The sequence below is a fragment of the Giraffa tippelskirchi genome, chromosome 11 (genome assembly GCF_054371585.1).
Source record: "Giraffa tippelskirchi isolate mGirTip1 chromosome 11, T2T-mGirTip1v1.2.pri, whole genome shotgun sequence".
NCBI lineage: Eukaryota > Metazoa > Chordata > Mammalia > Artiodactyla > Giraffidae > Giraffa > Giraffa tippelskirchi.
In genome coordinates this window covers 26917464-26931102 of record NC_137285.1, presented here as the reverse complement: position 1 = coordinate 26931102, position 13639 = coordinate 26917464, and the positions used below count along the sequence as shown (strand labels likewise).

The following is a 13639-nucleotide window of genomic DNA, read 5'->3' as shown; positions in this document are numbered from 1 at the left end:
CCAGTTATTTTCTTTTTGAGTTCACTTTATTTTTGTTTTGTTTTAACTGGAGGATAATTACTTTACAATGTTGTGTTAGCTTCTGCCATACAACAGTGCAAATCAGCCATAAGTGTGTGTGTGTGTGTATATATATATCTCCTCCCTCTTGGAACTCCCTCCCCTCCATTTCATTCCCTAGGTCATCACAGAGCACCAAGCTGAACTCCCTATACTGTACAGTAACTTCCCACTGGCTGTCTATTTTACACATGGTAGTATGTATCAAGGCCACTCTCTCCATTTGTCCTACCCCCTCCCTCCCCTGCTGTGCCCACGAGAATGTCCCCTACATCTGTGTCTTCTAGGAATTTTATGGTTCCAGGTCTTATGCTCAAATCTTTAGTCCACTTTGAGTTAACTTTTGTGCATGGTGTAAGACAGTGGTCCAGTTTATTGCTTCCCATGTAGCTGTCCAGTTTTCCCAGCACCATTTATTGAGGAGATTAACTTTTCCCCATCATATATTCTTGGCTCCTTGGTCATAAATTCTTTGGCAATGTGCGCCTGGGTTTATTTCTGGGCTCTCTATTCTGTCCCATTGATCCATGTGTCTGTTTTTATGCCAATGCCATATGTTTTGATTATTGTAGCCTTGTAATATAGTTTGAAATCAAGGCATGTGATGCCTCCAGCTTTGTTCTTCTTTCTCAAGATTGCTTTGGAGTCTTTTGCGATTCCACAGAAATTATAGGAATCATTTGTTTGTTCTATTTCTGAGGGAAAATATCATTGGCATTTTGATAGGGATGCACTGAATCTATAGATAGCTGTGGGTAGTATGGTCATTTTAACATTTTTCCAATCCATGAGCAAGGATACTTTTCCATTTATTAGTGTCTTCTTCAGTTTCTTTCATTGCTGTCTTGTAGTTTTCAGTGTGTAGGTCTTTCACTTCCTTGCTTCAGTGTACTGCTAGGATAAAATGGGATTGGGTTCTGAGCCAGTGCCCAGTCGAAGGCTGGTACTCTGGGCTCCATTCTCAGCTCAGTGGGACGGTCACAGCATGATTGACACGACATGACACAGCCCATCCAGACAGGGAAGGGCAGGGCTTTCAAGGACTGTGGACCTGGGGTGCCATGGGACCCTACTTCCAGGAAAGTGTGGGTTTGAGCCCTCAGAACCTGGTCGTGGGTCACCAAGTCCTTGCCTCACTCCTACTAATACTCCTTCCTTTCCTGTTGCAACTGCAGTCTAGTGACCCTGCTCTACCCAGAGCGCACAGAGGCCCAGGATGGGGAAGCAGCTTAGCCAGGTATACCCAGGGCTGGAAAGGAGACTCACACTAGCTCAAGGCTAACTAACCAGTGGTTAGCTGTCTCTACCCAGTGGCAACACTGGAGCTCCCAAATCAAAACATTTTTGACACAGCATCTATTAGCCTTGACAGAGCACCGTCACTGGGAGGCTTAAACCCACAGACCAGTTGGAAGAGCCAGCATGGCTGGGGGTTGCTGGGGAGGATCCCTCCTGCCTCTCCTAGCTCCTGGTATCTGCTGTCAACCCTGATCTGATGCAGTGACTGGTCAAAAAGGACAGAACAGCAGGAAAGATGCCAATGACTTCTTTTTAAATTTTTAAATTTATTTTCCGCTGTGCTGGGTCTTGGTTGCTGTGAGAGGGCTATCTCTAGTTGCAGTGAGTGGGGGCTACCCTCTAGTTGCAGTAAGCAGGCTTCTCATTGTAGTGGCTTCTCTTGGTGCGGAGCACTGGCTCTAGGGCGCACGGGTTTCAGTAGTTGTAGCACGTGGGCTCAGTCGTTGCGGCATACGGGCCCTCTAGTTGTGGCACACGGGCTTAGTTGCTCCAAGGCATGTGGGATTTTAGTTCCCTAGCCAGGGATTAAACCCATGCCCCCTTCAGTGGAAGCATGGAGTCTTAACCACTGGACCACTAGGGAAGTCCCCTCTGGTCACACTTGCCCGAGAATCCTCCAACTATTCTTAATTATCAGGGTTGCCCCATCCAAGGGCAGAGTAACTCAGAGAGCTATGGATGACCCCGGTTGGTGATGCGCTCTCTTAGGGGAAGCTGACTGAGCTTGGTCCTGGATCCAAACTGTGAAGCAGGGCAGCTCCCACCACCTGTGAGTCAGCCCACAGGCTCTGGCTGTGTGGGAGCAAGGCTGCCAGCGGCAGGATAGCCAGAGCCTGACAGAGATGTGAGCCCACACTGCCACCTCTGACTTCACTCCCGTGCCCTCCTGCCCCTCTTCAAAGAGGCCAAGACTCGGGGTCTGGGGACAGCCAGTGAACTGACCAAGTCCTGCAGCAGTGGATGGGCCGGCCATGAGTCGCTCACCCACCAGCAGCCAAGCCTGAGGTTCAGAGTCGTTTCTGATTTAAATAAGAGGAAGCCAGCATGGGCACTGACTTCCAATTTTTAGGACATTATTTGGGATAAGATTCATCATTAGCTGTGATGCTGTGTCCTGATGATCCGACCAGGGATCTCTGCCTCCCTAATCAATAGAAACTAATCAGAGGCCAGACAAAAAATTTAGGCAAAGCTTTACTGAGGCTTCTGTGGCTACAGGAGGCAGTGAAAACAAGCAAGTTTCCCTAGCCTGCTCACCGAGCTGGGGGTGGGCTGAGCTGGTTCCCTATATGCGGTGAGGGTAGGGGTGTGTCCAAGGGTTTAGGCTGGAGGAGTGGCTTGGGTGGTCTGTCCACCCCGTAGGTGGTGCTGTGTGCAGGGGGGGGCATGCACAGTATCCTGCTTTTGCTCCTGGCTCTCCAGAAGTAGCAGTTGGGTTTAGTCTTTTTGTATCTTTTGCCCAGAATTTGCCCCAACTGCGCATGCTCACAGTTATTTTTAGTCCCTTAGAGTTTCTTTGTGTTCTGTTGCCCAAGGGGACCTTTGTCCAGGTACAAGCGCTGCAGCAAAGCGTCCCAGGTCTCGGCTGGTCTCACCAAGGCCCCAGGATGCTGTGACAGCCTCTCCACCACTCAGTGCTGAGCAGAGCAGGTGTGCAGGCAGATTGGGAGGGGCTGGGAGACCCACCACGAGGATGGGGCAGGTCCCTCAGCCTGGTTCTCAGACTCCAGCAGCATCAGAATCACCTAGAGGCTCCTTACAAATAGATCACTGCACCCCACCCCAGAGATGTGGATACACTATGGCAGGGAGGAGCCCAGGAATCTTCACTTCCAACAAATTCCTAAGGGCCACTGACTCCATTGGAACCCACTTAGAGAACCAGCTGCTTCCCCTGGCTGCCACTCTGGGGGCCATGAACCAGCCAGGTTCCCACGCTGCTTGCTTTGCACAGGGCCTTGTGCATTACTGAGCTCACTCCGTAAACGGACAGAGGGAAAGGGGCCAGGGGCCAGGCCTTGGGGTCTCCTATGGCCAGGCTGTGTGAGATGGTGCTGAGTTCTGATTGATTTGGGGTCCTTGGGCTTTTGTGTTTTGTTTCTGGGGTTTCATTTAGGTTTTTATTTGTCTGTGGAGATTTTACTCACAGAAAAGTTTAAGACTTATTTTTAAAAATGTATATACAGTTTATTGAAGTTACACTTTTCCAAACCTGTCTGTTTTAAGGTTTTAAAGCAAAACCTAGAGATCATATTATTATGGTTATAAATATAATAAGAACACTCAACTTCCCCTTTTCTTTGATTAATGTTTGATTAACTCAGATTGAATAGATTAAACACTATTAAACAATGATCAGTTCCATTTCTGTCTAGTTAAACTCCCTTGAACCTTTTAAAATGACAGTTATAAATGTGGCATATTTTCTTTTCTATTTAAGCATTTTGAAGGCCTGATATCACTGCAGAAGCTCCCCTAAGTGCCTACAAAATTCTCCTGTGTCTAGTATATCAAACTTATACCACATCTCAAATTCTCTGAAGCATTTCAGAATTGTTTGCAAATGTTTTAAATTCTCTGACATGGTCCAATTTTAAACCATGAATTTAGAATCAGCCCTCAATTATACATGTTAAAACGGAATCAGAGGATTAATCTGGTAGTCTTCAATATGCTGACTTTTCCCAACTGGTTTCATCATTAAAGACCAAACCTTTTAAAATGATTCTTGAACCTGGCAGGAAGTGCCAGTTCTCCGTATTTGGTCTATTCCTCCTTCTCTGCATTGGAGTCTAATCCTTCCCGGAGTTAGATGATGTCAGCTCAGGGAGCAGAGTCCCGAAGAAGCTGCAGTGGTCCTGGGGGATGGGGGAGCCAGGCTGCTGCCCCCTGACACTCTAACTGGGTGGGAGGAACACGGTTCCCAGGTATGTCAGTGGACAGGAACCTGGGCAGAGGGATCCCCCCTGGGAAGAATGAACCACGATTGGAGATGCAAGGCATGCATGCAGGGCTGGGCAGAGGAGAAGCACCCCCAGGACCTTTCACTTCCTGTCTCCTTCCAAACCAAACTCAGCTGGCAGCTAAAGGCAGGAAGGGACCCACTTGGAAGGGCAGTTGGGGTCAGCTTGACAACCAAGTCAGGTGGGACCATCCAGGGGTTGTGGGCCATGAGAGGCAGGAGGAGGAATTTGAGGGCAGGGACCCTGGGTGGGCTTTGCAGCGGCTCAGGTCAGGGGCGGTGCAGGGTCAGGCAGAAGCCAGCCTGGGGGAGCCGACAAGGGAGGGAGAAACAGGGTGGACCTGGTCCAGGTGGGCAGGCACCAGGTGTCTGGGAGCCGGATGAGGGCGACAACTGTATCCTGCAACCCCAGAGGAGAGGGAAGTCAGGCTGGACGCCACCACCTGAATCTAGGAAGCAGGCCAGGTAGGGGGTAAGGTAGGGTCGGGGTCTATCTAAGACCCCTGAACTGTCCAAATGAGAACTGGATATGGGGGGTGAGGGAGGTACTGCCCTGGGTGTCGCCATGTAGGCACCTGGGAGAGGGCGATGGAGAGACGAGTACGTCTCCATGTCTGGTGGTGCCTGGAGCACCAGGAAGACTGGTGGGAATATCCTCCTAGAGAATGGGAAAGGAGGTGAGCCTCCACAGGGGGGTGGGGGTGGGGGTGGGGGTGTCTTCTGAGGAGAGGCAGGAGCTGGAGGCCGGGGTACCTAACCGTGGGCACCAGACACCCTGCTGGGAAGAGAGGGCACCCTGCACAGGGCTGGGGAGACAGAGGGGACAGGCAGGGGAATGACCCAAAATAACACGAGCAGCGCCCACACACGCCGTGTACACTGTGGTTCCCACAGTAAGGGGGCTCCCGGAAGTGGGGTAGCTGCCCAGTTCTCCTGGGGGACAGCTGAGGCTGTATGGGGGACACGGGATACTGACAGGCTCAGGGGGAGGGCAGAGCTGGAGAGTCCCCTGGTCCTGGCTGGTGAGGCAGGAGGGGGTCCAGGTGTGAACCTTCCCCTGCACCCACTGTGCCCCATGAACACACAGTGACCACTGCAGGTTTGGCCTTTCGACAGCAGGGGGAGGGCCAGGACGATGCTTCTAGCAGGTGGTTACAGTGACAAGGGATGGGGAGGCCAGGGGTTATATTTGCAGGAAGGTAGGAACCTTCTGAGATATTGAAGAAAGGGCGTCCAGCCAAAGGGGACCAGCACCAGGCTCTGTCTGTCCCTGGTTCTTTGACCACAGGTAGGTCCCCAGCGGCCCCGACCTGGGTCTCCTCTTTGTAAAGTGGGCTTTTGGCTCTGCACTGGGCAGGTCCTCCTTGTTGTGGGGGAGGGTGCTGGGGTTGGCACTGCCTGTGGGACACCAGGGGCCAGTTCACTAACTGAGGTGTGGCAGGTGTAGGTGTAGGTATGGATTCAGTGTGGAGATGAGTATGGACTGGCATATAAATAAGGATGTAGCTATAGATATGGGTGTAGGTATTCCATCCCATTCAGATATAGATCTGAATATAGATACAGATAGACAGGCATGCAGATATGAACATAGATGACAGAGCTAGACATACATATACAATATTTGTTTTTGTTGTCGTTTAGTTGCTAAGTTGTGACCGACTCTTTTGTGACCCCATGGACTGTAGCCCTCCAGGCTCCTCTGTCCATGGGATTTCCCAGGCAAGACTACTGGAGTAGATAGGCATTTTCTTCTCCAGGGGATCTTCCCCATCCAGAGATCAAACCTGCATCTCCTGCATTAGCAGGCAGATTCTTTCACCATTGGCAGATGGATTCTTCTATCGTTTATGTAAAGTGATATTGTATGCTATGCTTGTGCTGTGTTTAGTCACCCAGTCGTGTCCAACTCTTTGTGACCCCATGGACTGTAGCCCGCCAGGCTCCTCTATCCATGGGGATTCTCCAGGCAAGAATACTGGAGTGGGTTGCCAAGCCCTCCTCCAGGGGATCTTCCCAACCCAGGGATCAAACCCAGGTCTCCTGCATTGCAGGCAGATTTCTTTACCATCTGAGCCACCAGGAAAACCCACAAGAAATTTAAGACCCGCTGATTAAAATCTGTCTGTACCCTCCATCTGGGCTTCCTTGGTGACTCGTCAGTGCGTGCTAAGTCGCTTCAGTCGTGTCTGAGTCTTCACAACCCCATGGACTGTAGCCCGCCAAGCTCCTCTGTCCTTGGGATTCTCCAGGCAAGAATATGGAGTGGGTTGCCATTCCTTTCTCCAGGGGATCTTCCCTGAGATCGAACCCAGGTCTCCCACATTGCAGGCAGATTCTTTACTGTCTGAGCCACTAGGGAAACCCATGAATACTGGAGTGGGTAGCCTATCCCTTCTTCAGGACATCTTCCTGACCCAGGAATCAAACCGGGGTATTGCAGGTGGATTCTTTCCCAACTGAGCTACCATACAATATTACTTTACATAAAGCACACATACTTGTATATATTAAGTGTCCAGATGTGTGCATGTATGCATATATGTATATATTTTAACATTTTTAGTTACAGATAAATATATTCTTTTTTATATTTTTTCCATTATGCTTTATCCCAGGACATTGAATATAGTTCCTTGTGCTCTACAGTAGGACATTGCTATTTACCCAGTCTTTATTTAATAGTTTGCCTCTGCTAATCCCAAACTCCCAACCCATCCTTCTCCCCCCACCCCTCTTGGCAATCACAAGTCTGTTCCCTATGTCTATGAGTCTGTTTCTGCTTTGTAGATACATTTATTTGTATTGTATTTTAGATTCCACATATGTGTTTGTGCTCAGTCATGTCTGACTCTTTGCAACCTCATGGACTGTAGTCCACCATGCTTCTCTGTACACGGGATTCTCCAGGCAAGAATACAGGAGTGGGTTGCCATTTCATTCTCCAGGGGATCTTCCTGACCCAAGGATCAAACCGTAGTCTCTTGAATCTCCTGCATCGGCAGGCAAATTCTTTACCACTGAGCCACCTGGGAAGCCAGATTCCACATATAAGTGATGTTATATGGTATTTATCTTCTTTTGTTTTACTTCACTTAGTATAATAATCTCCAGTTCCATCCATGTTGTTGCAAATGGCATTACTTCATTTTTTTTATGACTGAGTAATATTCCACTGTGTATATATACCACATCGTCTTTATCCATTCATCTGTCAATGGATATTTAGGTTGTTTCCATGTCTTGGCTATTATGAATAGTGCTGCTATGAACAAGGGATGCAGGTATCTTTTTGAATTATAGTTTTGTCCGGATATATGCTCAGGAGTGGGACTGCTGGATCATATGGTAGTTCTATTTTTATAAAGTTTTATTATTGACCAGATTTAAGGTAGCTTGTCAGGAAACAGAAAAATCTCAGCAAGATAAAGTAAATTATAAATAGCAAGAAGAAGAAAGAAAAAATCAGGCAGAGACATGAAAGGGAGGCAGGACCTCCAGGGGCAAGCCTGGTGGCCAGGATCAAGGACCCCAGGACAGTGACTCTCCCCGGTCCAGGAGGAGCAGGCTGTGCTCACAGCAGACGGGGCCTGGGGTTGGGGAGGGCCAGCAAGAGGCCTGAGGGATGCCCACCCTGCGGTTTACAGGCTGCCCTGTGCTGTTAACAGCCAGCAGCAGGATACCCGTAGGCCCGAGGGCAGCAGCTCCACTGTCTGTCACCTGCCCTGGGGGCCCCTGCTCAGTCCTGAGTTTTAGGGCAGGGTGTCCCTACAAGCCCAGCAGCCCACGGACCACAGCAGGCTGCAGAGGAGCAAAGGGCAAGCCCAGGCCTTGGGGGGATCAGAATGAACAGGCGTGCCCCCCGCGCCCCCCCTGTTTAGGGCAGAGATCAGACTCATTTCAAGCGACCTTCCCTGAGTGCCATTCTCAGTGGAGCAGCTGTTGAACATCATATAGCAATGTGTCCTGGTGGCCATCGCTGACCCGAGGCACTTGAGCAGTTCCACAAACCGCCACTAGGGGGCGATGTGCCCCCCCTCCGGTCCTCTTAGTCCCCAGTCTGTGGGCTGTGCCCGCCAGGTCCCCTGTAGGCTGCACACCCAGCTCCTGGAGAGGCTCTGGCAGGGCCGGGCTGAGCATGCCTCCCCCTTCCTTGGGGCTCCAGTTCCTGCCCCGATAGGCCCTCGGTGCTTCCAGAGGCTTCTGGGGAGAGGTCTGTGCCCTGTGCGCGCCGTCCCCCACACAGCTCAACTCTTGCTGGTGGCTGGCTGCCTCCTGAGCACTGTCTTCCTCACAGCCCGGCCCATCGGTGACCCCTCCGGTGTTGCACCCTGTGTTTGAAATGACTAGAGCAGTTTCTGTTCTGGTGGGGGGTGCCTCCCTGCCCTGGGCATCGACCTCCCAGAAAAGCCGGGTCCCTGGAAGACGGGGACCTCGGTAGACGGCACGAAGAGGGGCAGGAAGTGAATGGAAGGTGGGCCCGAAGCTCAGGAAGGAGGCTAGACAGAGAATCCACCCTGAGGGATGCCAGCATGGGAGTCAGGTCAGGGAAAGCGGCTGGTTCCTGTATTTTCTCTCCCCTCTGGCACCCCTGCCAGCTCAGGTCGGCAGCTCAGGGACTTTGTCAAAAGTAAGCACTGGACCACCCTCTCCCACATCGATATGTAAATTATCTGCCACCCTAAAGTGCCCCCTCTCTCTTTTAACTTGATTATTTCAAGTGGAAAAGTCTCAGATTGAATTCTAGATTCCATCTCCCATTTGAGTGGATCCAGGGTCCCTCCCACTGGACACTAGCTCCTCCCCTCACCCAGGGCCCACCTTGATGCCTCCACCCTGGTCTTGGCTAATTCATCTGTGAGATCCCACTGACGTCAGTGCATCAGAGCCCAGGGAGGCTGAACTTGACCTCCAAATGAGGGAACCCAGCTGGCCCCACATGTAACACATTGAGCTGATATTTAGAGGCTGTGGGTCAAAAAGGCATTTGCTTGCAACCTACCGGCCTGTGATGTGTCCCATCCAGCACCGTGAGTGTTCAGCTGTGTGGCAAGGCCCTGGAGTGAAAGGTGTCGGCAGTTGGATGAGTTAGCAGGGCTCCCCCAGGAGAACACAAGGATGGGCAGGCACACGCTAACGAAGCTCTTTCTATGCCTGTCAACCTTTTGAAATGAACACAGGACACACAGACATGGGCCCCCAGCTACAGCTAGTTTGTGTGTCAGTTACTCTTGCTGTGTAACAAACATTCCACAATTTCAGTTCAGTTCAGTTGCTCAATCGTGTCCGACTCTTTGCAACCCCATGAACTGCAGCAAGCCAGGCCTCCCTATCCATCACCAACTCCCGGAGTTTACCCAAACTCATGTCCATTGAGTCGGTGATGCCATCCAACCATCTCATTCTCTGTCATCCCCTTCTCCTCCTGCCCTCAACCTTTCCCAGCATCAGGGTCTTTTCAAATGAGTCAGTTCTTCGCATCAGGTGGCCAAAGTATTGGAGCTTCACCTTCAACATCAGTCCTTCCAATGAACACCCAGGACTGTTCTCCTTTAGGATGGACTGGTTGGATCTCCTTGCAGTCCAAGGGACTCTCAAGAGTCTTCTCCAACACCACAGTTCAAAAGCATCAATTCTTCGGTGCTCAGCTTTCAGAGGCTTAAAATTACCCTCTTATTTTGCTCACAGTTTGGTGGGTCAGGAGTTTGGGAAGGGCTCAGCTTGTGATTTCTCACCTGGGTACTGTCAGAAGGTGGCTAGGCTGCACTCATCCAAAAGCCCAGCGGGACATGACATCCGAGGTGGACGCAGCATCCGAGGTGGGTGCTGCCCGTCTTAGAGTTCAGCTGGGGCCATAGGTAACAGTGCCTCCCTGTGGCCTTGCCGTGGCTGGGACTCCTCACACCTGGTGGCCCCAGGCCCCAGCATCCATGTACCAGCAGACAAGGCAGACAGGAGTGGTGGAAGCACACACAAGCCAGACCAGATCTGAGGCTCAGAAGAGGGACTCAGGACAGCAGGAGAATCCAAGGCTTTTGCACTCCTCTCTAACTCCCAATGTTATTGTCTCCTATTTGGTTGTTCAACAGAGTGAGGCTCGTCACACATACCCCCACCACCACCTTCCCTAGGTGTGACCTTGGGCACTTTCTTCCCTCTGCTTCAATTCACTCATCCAAAAGTGTGGTTTTGAGATAGGCCAGGGCCTGGGGTGCTGCAGCTGGACAATAGAATACAAAGAAATGATAAGGAACTAAAAATAACTGCACCCATACTTAGTTGGGGTCAAATTATGAACAGTAAGATACAAAAAGGCCACAAACCAACTGCCATTTCCGAGGCGGGGGCAGCAAAATCAGTGTCCCGCCCATGATCCCTGCACACAGCATCACCTAGGGGGTGGGCAGACCACCTAAGCCATCCCTCCAGCCCCACCCACCAGTCCGCCCCAGCCATCGCCCTATCTAGGGGAGCAGCAAGGGCCCCTGCCATTGGTTCTCACTCCCTGGTGCCACAGCGCGAGTCCTAACAAAGCCTTGCCTGAATTTCTCATCTGGCCTCTTATCAATGTCTGATGATTAAAGAGTCCGAGGACCTAGGTCTGTATCAAACCCACCTGGATTTGGGCTCCTCCCCAGTCTGCACCCTTCTTGTTCACGCTACACAGAAGCCAAGAGAGGGGGCTCTTTCATCATCAACCCGAGAATCCCAAACTTCCTCCCATGGTGTGTGACGCTCCCCATCCCTCCCCCTGTGTGTCCCAGTGCCCGCCCTCTTACCACCCGCACCACCCTGGCCTCCATCCTCCCTGGTTCAAGCCGAGCCTTCTCTTACTCAGCGCAGAGAGCCCCACCCAGCCTGGTTGCCCCGCCCCGCCCACCAAAGCTCGTCCTTGTCTTCTAGCTCTTCCGGCTCTACGTGGCTCTATCCATCACTGTCTCGTCTAGCTTATCAGCGTACATTTTACTGCGGGTCTCCTCCCCTCCCTCACTGGTTGGGACATAAGTCATAAGTCGGTGTGCCCTGGGCTGGATCCCATTCACTGCTGCATGCGACAGGCCTTCAACATTTGATTTACTTACAAAATAAATAGATGAACCATCCGTGCTAAGTGCTGGGTTCCGGGGCATCAAAGGGAAGCGAGATGCTCATTGGCTGAACAATCGCCTGTTGAGGAATAGAGTGTTGACCGCCGTCCTAGGTGCTGGGGATTCAGCAGGGCGCACGCGTCCCGTCCCTTCATCCCCTGTGTAGTGATGCCTGGGATCATGGAGTTGTCATTTGAAATGGGAGAATCGGGGAAGGGGGTACTGAGATGGTGACATCTTAGCAGATGTGAAGGAGGAGGGGAAGAAGTTATGCAACGATAGGAACGTGTTCCAGAGGAGGAGAGAATCGCAAGTGCAAAGGCCCTGCGGCAGGAGTGTGCCCCCCACCCCTCCCCGGCAGACACCCTGAGTGGCCCCGGGCCGTGTACCCCTCCTCCGGCCTTCCCAGGACCCCTGCTCCCACTCAGCTGTGGCAGCCACCACACTTTCTGATCCTCCATTAACACAGGTGGCCACACAGCCCTTCTGATCGATTCAGTCCAATTAGAGGAGTAATTCTGTGGTCTCAGGGACAATTTACATTTCTGTGATTGTAAAAATGCCAACTGCTCAGCCCCTAATGAGGAAAGTCCTAGAGCCAATTAGGTGGAAATGAATCCGTCGCGTCCATTAGGTTTAATAAAGGTCAGGACAGAATCAAACGGGGAACGCCCGCTCAGGAAAGCTCCGCAGCACAGAAATTGGAAATCGTTTGTGTCTCTATTTTAAAATGTTCCCAGTCACTGCCTCTCCCACGATGTTACAGGCAAACCTCCAGGCATTGAGGGTAATTGCTGCGCCTTCAACTCCAACCCTTTGAGGGGTGTGTTAGCGCTACACCATCTGGGGCCGGGTGGCGGTTTACCTGTTCTCCAGGAGTGGCCCCAGAGCAGGGAAGTGGCCTGGTTACTGGTGGAGGGAGACACGCTGCTCCACGGGCCACACTGAGGAGGAGTTGGGCATGGGCAGCCCTAAGGCTGGTCCCTGATCTTTCTCAGTGAGGGCGGTGAACAGACTGTGAAGGCCCATCGCGGTTCTGCTTGAGGAAGGGCTTGTTCTACTCCAGAGTGGGTCTATCTGCCTGCTAGGTGAGGATGAATGCGCGCAGGGGAGGGAAAGTCTCCACCCACTCAATGTCCTGGGAGAAAACCCTGGACGACATGGGTCTTCAAAAGGGCCCTTGAGACTTGCATTTGGAGGCGATCTCTGCCTGTTAGGCACCTGGGCCACCTCTGAACCTCGGTTCCCACTTTCGTTCCCCAGGGGCGCACAGGACGTGACTCCTGGGGCCGTCTGGGGATTAAATGACATGTATCCGGCATGGGATAGTGCTCATTGTTTGCGCAAGGATTTCTGCAATACTATTTCCTTCCCTTTATAAGAGCGACTTTCATTAGAAAAACACAAGGTCAGCTAATGGGAACAAAATTAAGTCACCCAGGATTCTGTCTCTGCCTTTGCTGGTGTGGACATCTTCCCAGATGTCCCTTGTGTGTATCTAAACAGTCTCCCCGTGTGCACAGGTATACATACACGTCATGTGCACTGCATGCTTGCTTATGTTTTCTATGTGTACATTTCTTGAAAGCCCAACGCCGTGCATGTCCTTTGTTCACCTGCTGTAGCAGTTACTTGATAGTGGGGATCTGTAATGGGGCAGCCCCTACACCCCACGCAGCCCTGAAATCTTGTTCTCTTGTCTGGATCTTTCTTCTGGTTTCAGTATCTCCTTGGGATAAAATTTCTAGAAGTAGAATTGCTAGGTCACCTGAAACACATGTTTTTATGGTCTTTGATACAATTTGCCAAATCCTCCTCTATGCGTGTGTGTCTACACGTCTATGTGTGGTGTATGGGGGTCTATGTCTGTGTATGTGGTGTGTGTGTGTGATGTGTGGTATGTGGCATGTGTCTGTATATCTACATGTCTGTGACGTGTAGGTCTGAGTGGTGTGTGTCTAGGTGTGTGGGTTGTGGGGGTGGTATGTATGTGTGTGATTTGTGATGTGTAGGTGGTGTGAGCATGTATGTGAGCACTCAGTCCCGACTGACTCTTTGCCACCCCATGAACTGCAGCACATCAGGCTCCTCTGTCCATGGAATTTTCCAGGCAAGAACACTGGAGTGGGCTACTATTTCCTCCTCCAGAGGTGGTGTGTGTGTGTTCTCAAATGGTACATGATGAGATAGTTTCCTGCGCATATAACACACGTGTGTATGTGCTAAGTCG

At 51.3% G+C, this 13639-nt stretch overlaps 1 protein-coding gene across 1 annotated transcript in view; it reads left to right on the top strand.

Annotated features, from left to right (window-relative positions):
* GALNT9 (polypeptide N-acetylgalactosaminyltransferase 9) overlaps positions 1-13639 on the top strand; it is a 114150-nt gene that overhangs the window by 75127 nt on the left and 25384 nt on the right. The window lies entirely within an intron of this gene.